General features: G+C 26.0%; 1 long non-coding RNA gene across 1 annotated transcript; it reads left to right on the top strand.

The window, feature by feature from the left end:
• The first annotated feature begins 3549 nt into the window (after window positions 1–3549).
• On the top strand, window positions 3550–4305 carry LOC132928395 (uncharacterized). The gene is made up of 2 exons (XR_009662023.1): window positions 3550–3734; window positions 4002–4305. It is a non-coding gene; the product is annotated as an uncharacterized LOC132928395 (long non-coding RNA).
• The last annotated feature ends 5275 nt before the right edge of the window (window positions 4306–9580 follow it).

Here is a 9580-nt window from a genome sequence, read left to right as displayed (position 1 = left end):
TTTTGTTGTTTTTTTTTTTTTAATATTGATCTAAATACATATAGGGGTGTACCTATATATATATATAAATTAATGTAAGTTATTTATTATTTGTATACACAATTATTATTATCATTATTATTTTAGAATCTATTAATAAATTCAGCTCAATATTAGATGAAATATTTTACTCGGAAGATATTCCTCTTCGTAACGACCTCTCCTAACAGTCGATTTGATAATGTAGCTCAGTTGTGAAAAATTCAAAGGAATTAAACGTAAAGTTATACTATCAATATATTTACGTAATGATATTGACTAATAGGACGAGGTAATAAATATTAAAATGCAGTAAGATGACTTAATATGCCAAAAGCCATTCATCTACATAGACTACATATCGGAACATATTATTGTAACTCGTATGTAACAACAATTTAGAATCTGTCTAAATCAAAATTTGAACAAGTAGATATTATAATTTGTATAGGATAATTAGCTATTGTCCATGAATCATGATAATATAGTTACTATATTATAAGGATTTATGTATCAATAATTAATCTATACCATTGTATAATTTTTAATAATTATACTATTATTAAAAAAAAAACTATATTATTATAATATAATATCGATTATTTATATATTTTAAATATAATTAGGACTATTTTCCGTACTAGTTATTGCTTAGTACTTAGTACCATAAACATTTAACACAGAAATCAATCATTAGAAATTCATAATTTGCAAAACAAAAAATATGATCAACAACTCAAAATAAAAAGGAGTTGTGATTATTTGAAAATGTAGTTCTTATTAAGTATATTTAAGGATTCCAAAAATTTAAGATTTGAATAAATTTGTTGTTTAAAGATAAAAAGAAAAATAAGTGATGAATAAGTTCGTGTGTTCAGTGAAACACTTTGTAAATCCTATAGCTTCAGATATTTTATGGGTAAGTACCATTTATTACCGTCAACAATACAGAATCAGTTACACAAATCACAATTATTATTATTTTTGATTTATATTATTTCATATAATCGGTATTACTACAATCGTTTAAATGGTGATTTGTATTAATAAAAGAAATTATAAAAATACTAACTTAAATTATGCGTGTTAGTGGGTCATGGTTGATAAACATTGCAATGTAATATTATAATAAGACTATAGTATTACAATTACAATATTGCAGTTAATCATATGTAATTTATTTTATTTTATAGGTAGTACCGTAAAATAATGTTGTTATTCAATGATAAAATATTGTCGATGGTTTATTTTATTATGCTGTTCAAGAAAAAACGAGATTAAGTTTTACTAAAAAATATGTCATGATATACCCCATACCTCTATTGTATTATTACGTTTAAACGTTTAATTCAATATTATTATAATATCTAGAACCCGATTTTTATTGTTAATTTCTTTTATATATTATATTATTAATTGAATAATCAAGTAATAGTTTCGCGAGAATCAGGCGCAACTAGAGCTCTATTTCTGGGTAGGCTAAATTGATATCAGCAACCCGTGGGGGCTTTGCCCCTACATTACTAGTATTGATAACATATAAAACTAGGAGGGCTTAGCCCACCTAAGATCCCCCCTAGTTGCGCCTATGGCGAGAATAGACAATTATAACTGAATTAAGTACTTGTCTTAACGAGTCGTTTTATTTTATGGAGTACTTGCCTACTGTGTTTTAATCACCTTAATATTTCAAATTGAAAATATCATTTAGATCAAGTATAAAAAGGTTATAATGTGTAATATTATTTAAAAAGTGATAAAATGTTATGCACTTATACGTTTCAATTGTTTGCGGATTAAAACCATAAATATAATTATTCATTTTTATCGTTCTTAAGAGGACGTCGCACCCGCATGTGTTTTCTCCGTCTTATACACACGTACGACAAATATTTGAAAGCGCTCATAATTCACTTAAAAATTAAAATATCGTAAAAAATCAACGAGAGAACACAGATAATGTTTTTACCTAAAAGTTTGATAATAGGTCAATACACTCTAATATCAAAACTAAAAGCACGCTATTGAAATTGGTAAATGAAAATTTACTATGTCGTACGTGTGTAAGACGAAGACAAACAAATGCGGGTGCGACGTCCTCTTAAGCAAAGATTTATGTACTTACCAAAATACGTTTTAGGCCAATAAAATTATACATTTATAACCGTTCAAATGCCGTTACCTAGTTTAACGATCATACTTGAGTATAATACTTTATGAAAGTATTTGGAATAAAAAAATCAAATACTTAATTATATCAAGTAGTATTTTGAATATTTAAAATATTATAAAAGTATTCCAAATGTTTTTGGTTTTAAATAATAAAAAAATAATACCTTTCGTCTTTGGTAAAATTTTAAATTATATAGCTACTTAATGTTTAATACATTGAATTAAAATATTTAAATGAATATTGAATTGTTTTGAAACAATATTTATATAAATTGATATTTAAAACCCCTCAAAGGTTATTTTACTTGAAGATAACTCATCAATTATAAATAAAAATGATAATATATAATAATCGATTAATTTTATTTAAATTTACGCTCTAATTTGTTATCGTGATTGATATAAGTTGTACAAAATACAGCCCAACTATAGTATATACTCGTATCTAGCATAATATTCGCCTGGAACATTTAGTTTGTCATTTACTTGTTTGGTACATTTATAAGACATAAATAGTAAGTACACTACATAAATATATGATATGTAATAAAAGCGACAAAACAAAATAAATCTTACAGATTTAATTTTTTTAGTGATTATTTTTTATTTATCTAATGTATAAATTTAATTTAGTGCTTACAAAAAGCAGCAATGTTTTTTTCAGAAAAAAAATTCAATTTGCATTTAAATCTGAGCCCTATAAAATCTCTATTACTTCGAATGTGACACTATTATTAATTACTATTGTACATAAAATAAATGAAAAAATAAACGAATTATCGATAATGATAATATACATACATGATATATACCATTAATGTTACATAGTCCGATAGTGACTTCATAATATTTTTTATGATAAATACTAAGGTAGGGAAAGACATTATTATAGTGTATGGGCGTTAACCGTATTGGTACACGATAATAGTTATCCACATTGCTGCTTTGCTTCGCTCGCCAAATAAACAAAAATTCGCCCATCATGATTAAAATATAATATATGACAATCAACTATTTATTTTTACGTAATGCCACGTTCTATACTGTAAGTGAACGAATTGTTACTATCATTTTTATTTCAATTGACATCACGAGTCATAGGTACACACTAATCATATACTGAATCGGATAAAAAGATAACATTAAATGTAATTATAAATTAGTCATATCAATGAATAAAATATCCATCAACACTGGTGTAGGAGTCACCTACTTACTACCAATAATAAGTGTGGTAGACAAGAATATTATTATTTTATTTTATTTATTTTTTTACAGTGAATTCATTTTTTCGTTTGATATTGTTTTCATTACATTCTTTGGTTATAGATTATAAATGTTATACATTTTTCAGATTATGACGGCTCGGCAAAAAATTATCAATAATTACTTAAGTGACGCTATTAGAAGAGTACTAGTGTAACCAGATATTAATACCAATAATACCACGGGCAGCCCTTATAGTATTGATTTTAATCGGTTCAGACGATCCAGTGGTCCAGAAATAGGTTTTTAGACTAATAAATTATGCAATACTTGTATAGGTAGGTACAAGGTTTTAAAAATAATGAAATACTTATGCCATTAACTAGTCAGCAGTTATATCGATAAGTGTTTACTTAAATTAATTATGCTGATATTATTACGTTACAATATCTATTGATATTAGGTACTTACGTGATAATTTTATTTATGTATTTTATTCCAAACGGCAATTATTGACAGAATTACATGAAATAATGATATATAACAAACTTTTGACGAGTATATTAGAAAATAATTGAAATTAAAACAAAGTATCATGTTAATAGGTGAAAAGGCATTCAAAGAGCTGTCAGTTGATTTACAAAAAGCGTACACAATATAAAATTACTGACAACGAATGTATCCTATGTAGATGGTGATTCTAACTTTGGCCATTGAATGGTGTGGCACATAAAACTGGACTAGATCCCGCGTGGCTGCGCAGAAGTAGATATAGACATTTTAAATTGATATACACGAGTGACAAGTACATTATTTATACAAAAATAAGTTTCTCGTATTTTTATTAATGCTACTTGTATAACACAGAATGATCCATCAAGCATTTTTGGAGTTTTTAAGTATACTTAAGTAAGTACAAATAGCAAGGCAATGGCCATATTTTCAAATCTTTAGCATTTTTATACAACTTAAAGAATTTTTAAATCATAATTTGAAGGAGTAGTTTTGCTTTATTCAAATGTATTTTCTATAGATATTACAACATTAGTCCTTAAAAATGGTTTTACAATAATATAAAAAGATGCAAAATTTAATTTAGTATCTATTAATTATATATTCGGACATTTTTACAAATTATAAAATGTTAATAGATTAATATTATTTTGTTTTATTATAAATCAAAAAGAAATGTTTACAAATTTAAAGCAAATAGATTTTAAATATTATGATTGTTTTAACTTTCTAATCATCATTGTCTATAGCTTCTAAACCTATTAGCCATATACCTATATTATCCTTAACATACAAATTTAATTAACTAAAAATCTACTCGTTTTAATTTAGATTTAAGTACATAATTGTCATCTGATTAACTATTTACAGAAAAAGAGCTATTTTCATTTGAAAAAAAAAAGTTGGTATTAGGAGAATACTCTTAAATAATACAAAAACTTAATATTCGCGAGCTAAACTGAAATTTATCTGTGAGCCACACTATACCAATCAAATGGGGTTAAAAACGAAGCAAAAAACACTACCCAAGTCTCAAGAAATGCGTGTGCGAATTTTTGTGCTATTAGTTCAATAGTTTCCAAGTGTACAGTAAGCCTCATCTCGTACATATACGTATATTAATTGTATATAGAAAGCAAGATTATCATTATTTAAAAAAAAATTAAATTACCTATATATTATAACAGACTCGGTTTATTTAATACGTCGTGTTGTTAAAACTATAGATATTTGAAATTACAAAGACGTGGAACTTCAGGGCGCGTAAAGTAAAGCTGGAGGTGCTTCAGCACCCCCAAGCACCCCCGTTGTTGCGCAACTGTAACACGTTAATGTTTTTCAGATTCAGTTCACTTCACCGGTAGTTAATAATACGTACCTAATTATTGAGACTCAAATTACCAACTGGAGAATCGCACGCTAAATATTCGAATGCAGTTGAGTACCGATCAAATTGGATAAGTTTAAAAAAATCATTCCATCGAACCAAATGATACGACATTTTTACAGGTAACCACTTCTTTAGGGTTTTATCTATTATTGTATTTAACAAAATCTATTACCACAAAGTAAGTTTCAGTGTTCTAATAACTAACTATATTTTGTTATTCTTTAAATTTTACAATATATAATTATATAGCCATTACATATCTAGTAATACGAGGATCCTATATAGTAAATAATAATTTAATAATTGTAATTACAAACAACGATACCTACGATGTCCAAGACTAGGTTATAAAAAAACTTGAAAATATTTTATTGATCTGTTGACGATTTTTTGTTCAAATTTGTAGGTCCATGAATCATTATAATATATCTACTGATTTAAGTAAGTATAATTCAAGGACATTAAAGGTAATTACTAATTACTGCATGTATTAGATTTTTATCATTAATTAAATAAAATCATTATAGCGTAGAAATATAATGAAATTTACATATTAAAATTAACCATAAAACAACCTTCTAATAATCTGCAGTGTAAGACATTCGTCCGCAATTTTCATCGTTATAATTACATTTGATGCTCTTAATTTCTCAAATGTTGTGTAATTATAAATTGTTTTTCGAAACCTAATTTTTTCATGTCTTGAACAACCGTACTTACAATTGTTAAATTATTTTTTTTTGGTAAAAATTAATTTTATTTATTTCATAATAATATAATTATCCTTATTTCCCGTCGAATAATTTTGATAAACTTTAATTATTCCTTCTAGGTACCTACCATTCAAATATAATCAAGATTTTTACGTGTTTAAAACTACCATATTATAATTAATAAATATATAATCAACTATATTAGTTGATTTTCTCTGGTACCACAGTATATTCAAATTTCACTATATTACGATTCGTCATTAATATATACAGTGAAATATCTCCTAATGGACACCTCTACATAGCGGACACTTACATATAATTAAAGTTTATCGGGAACAAACCACAAACTTTCTATAAAATGAGCTGTCTAAATAGTGGACACCTCCGAGTAAAAGGTACAATTTCAGTCATTAAAAATTTCCGATATTTAGAAATTTTATAGTATTGGTAGTATAAATAGGTAATATAAAAGTTTATTAGTACTTACCATTATTTGTATTATTAATTTTACAATTTGTACCAAAACAATTCCCAGAGATAAACCAATTTACCGTTAGTCCATTATAATAAAACAGTTTCTCAGCATCCGCGGATTCACACAATTTGATTATTTCAAATTTGTTTTTCCGTTGTTCGAACTTATCCGTACAGTTATAGTACTGTATTAGAAATTAGAATTTGTACCAACAATTTTCTCTGTCGATATGTACCACCATTATTGTATTTAGTATATATACATTATACGTTGTATTCAGTGTACATTTAATGCACTTGTATATTATTGACGAAAGATACATATTGGATTTTCTAAGAAAGGAAATAACTGCACTTTAAAATATATCACTTTTATCCGTAGGTATTCGATATAGAGTCTCTTATCACATTTCAATATCATACTTTGCATACTATTTTATTTCATGATTGTATGTTAGTGAAGGTAGGTACTAATATTAGTAATATTGCATATTACTGAAATTGCTGTTTAACTTTTATTTTCAATAAATCAAATAAATTATATCATCGAAAAAAGCAATGATTTATAAACTTGATCTTAAATTTTCTTGTACTAAACCGATGTGTTTGCAAGTGCTTATTATATAAAGGCTATGAATTAGGTTATTGTTTACAATGTCGCCCTTGGATCCATCTTGGTATTAAAAATCTACTATATTAATTTATGCATACTCTTAAATTTAATTGTATTGTCGAACAGCCATGTCCGCTAAATTATTATGAGAACAAATGTTTATATAAACGAAATATTTATACTAATTAATACTCGTACAATATCCAGTAAAAATTATTATAATTTATGTATCGACCTTTATTAATTTAATTTTTTTTACATAAATATTGCTTCAATAGCAGAATGTATAATCTGTGCATACAACAATAATGTGTAGACTTAAACATATATATATATATATAATAAATGATACCTACCATGTGAACAAGAAACATAATATTATATTTTATTTGCGTAGCCTTCACGGAGGTCGTCGATGAATCGACTAAATATGGGATTTACTTATGATTATAATATAAACAATTTTATTTTCGCTAACTCGTACGTTTTTTGCTTAAAATTATCTATTTTTTAGTAAATAAATATAAAGACATTTTTTCATTGACTATGGTTACCTTGCCAACATAGTAGTAATTAATAATTAGTAATTATATATACATTAAATATTAATACATTATCCAAATTAATTACGCAACAATTCTACGTTAAGAAGTAGGTACTCACAAATAATACATTATAAGGTCGTTATAATAGTAGACGAAAATTTGTATTTATATTAAATTTAAAATTATTGTTGTGAAATTATATGTATATAAATATCATATTTTATTTTAGTTGTACATCCGACTTCAATTAACAGGTCCTCAAGGATATTATATCTATTTATACACACGCACACACACACACACACACACACATATATATTATATGTATTGGATACAAGTACGGTATTGGGTACCTATTTATAATAGGTACATAATATATCTAGTGCTATCAATGCTCGAATTAGAAAAATAATAGGAAGAGGTTTGTTAAACTTAAAAAAAATAGAGTCCCTCGAAATGATTGAACTTAATTTAACTAGGAAGGAGATATAAATCCAAATTAAACCTCAAACAAAATAATATAATATGCTAGTTTTATAGTAACAACTAGGTACTTATGAACGATTAAAACAAATAATTTGTTCGCATTAAATATATCATAATGTCAATTTATTTTATGATATACTATACTATAGTTCATCAAATTTAATTTAAATATATTTTAAATAAAATTCACAGAAATAACATGTGTTTACAATTATTTTGTAAAAAAGCGACGTATTATCGCTCTGCCCCATCAGCATTTATAATGCACGTTTTCTCAAATTAATAAAAAAAATCTTATTATGTCAATCATTGCTTGTTGTGTATTCGTAACACTCAATTGGAAAATAGTCATGCAAACATGCGTAGTGATAAAAAATAGTTTCATATATTTAATATATTATATTTTGATGTAATCCAGCTAAAATTTCTTAAAAACTTACTGCAGTCATATTCTCTAGTAGTACAAATGACAAATTTAATTGATTCTGTACCAGAGATATCAGGTATTAATTCAATCATACAGTGGCGTGATTATGATTTTTTAATTACTTAACATATTAATACATTTAGAAATTTATTCTTTTTAGAAATAAAAACTTGAATCAGTTCCAATAAATAATGATCAATTATTATATCACATATAGCAAGTTTGTTTAGTAAATTAGTATTCTCTGCTTTCGCCATTCGCCCGAGAATTTCTGCATGAATTTTATTTATGTTATCATTGAATAGTACACTATATTATCATACTCGATTTTTATACAAAATGAATCACTTGTAAACATGTTCACTGCAGACTATAGTTATGTTTACCTTTAATAATCATTCAACCTGCACACGAAATGTGTACTTTTGTACATTGTTAGGCTCAGCTAATTCTGCTCTATTTAAAATAATGAATCACGCTCATCCTTTAAGAGGTACGTTAAATTTTTAAGAACGATCAAATAATGCCTTAACTAATAATTACTTATACTCGTAATATGTAAAATGTAATATCTATGACAACTGTCAAATCTCATACTAGACATTGTATCAACTGTTACCGCTGCCGTAGTCCATCGAAATATTGTCATGACATAGTGACTGTTAGCTGGTTAAATAAGCAATGCACACACGGCGTTACTTAAAAATTATAGACTAATAAACAAAGGTCCGAAAAGTCTTAAATTCTAATAAACGTACAATTTATACCGCCGAATAACGATAATAGTTCGAAACAGGAAAATAGACTGAGGTGAAATCGTGAAATCAACTACAATACATATAATTTCCAGTAACTAAAAAATTTAAAACCTAAAACGAATGATGCGATAAAAACTTGCAATTTTGATAACTTTATACGTAGATATATGTATATAGTGAGTAGTGACTATATACATATAGCTGTCTAAATTTACTGTCAAATTACTGTCATAATTTCGAACACACATTCATTTTACTTGTT

This window comes from Rhopalosiphum padi, chromosome 4 (assembly GCF_020882245.1).
Source record: "Rhopalosiphum padi isolate XX-2018 chromosome 4, ASM2088224v1, whole genome shotgun sequence".
NCBI lineage: Eukaryota > Metazoa > Arthropoda > Insecta > Hemiptera > Aphididae > Rhopalosiphum > Rhopalosiphum padi.
The sequence above is the reverse complement of the archived record's forward strand: the minus strand, read 5'-3'. Positions and strand labels throughout refer to the sequence as shown.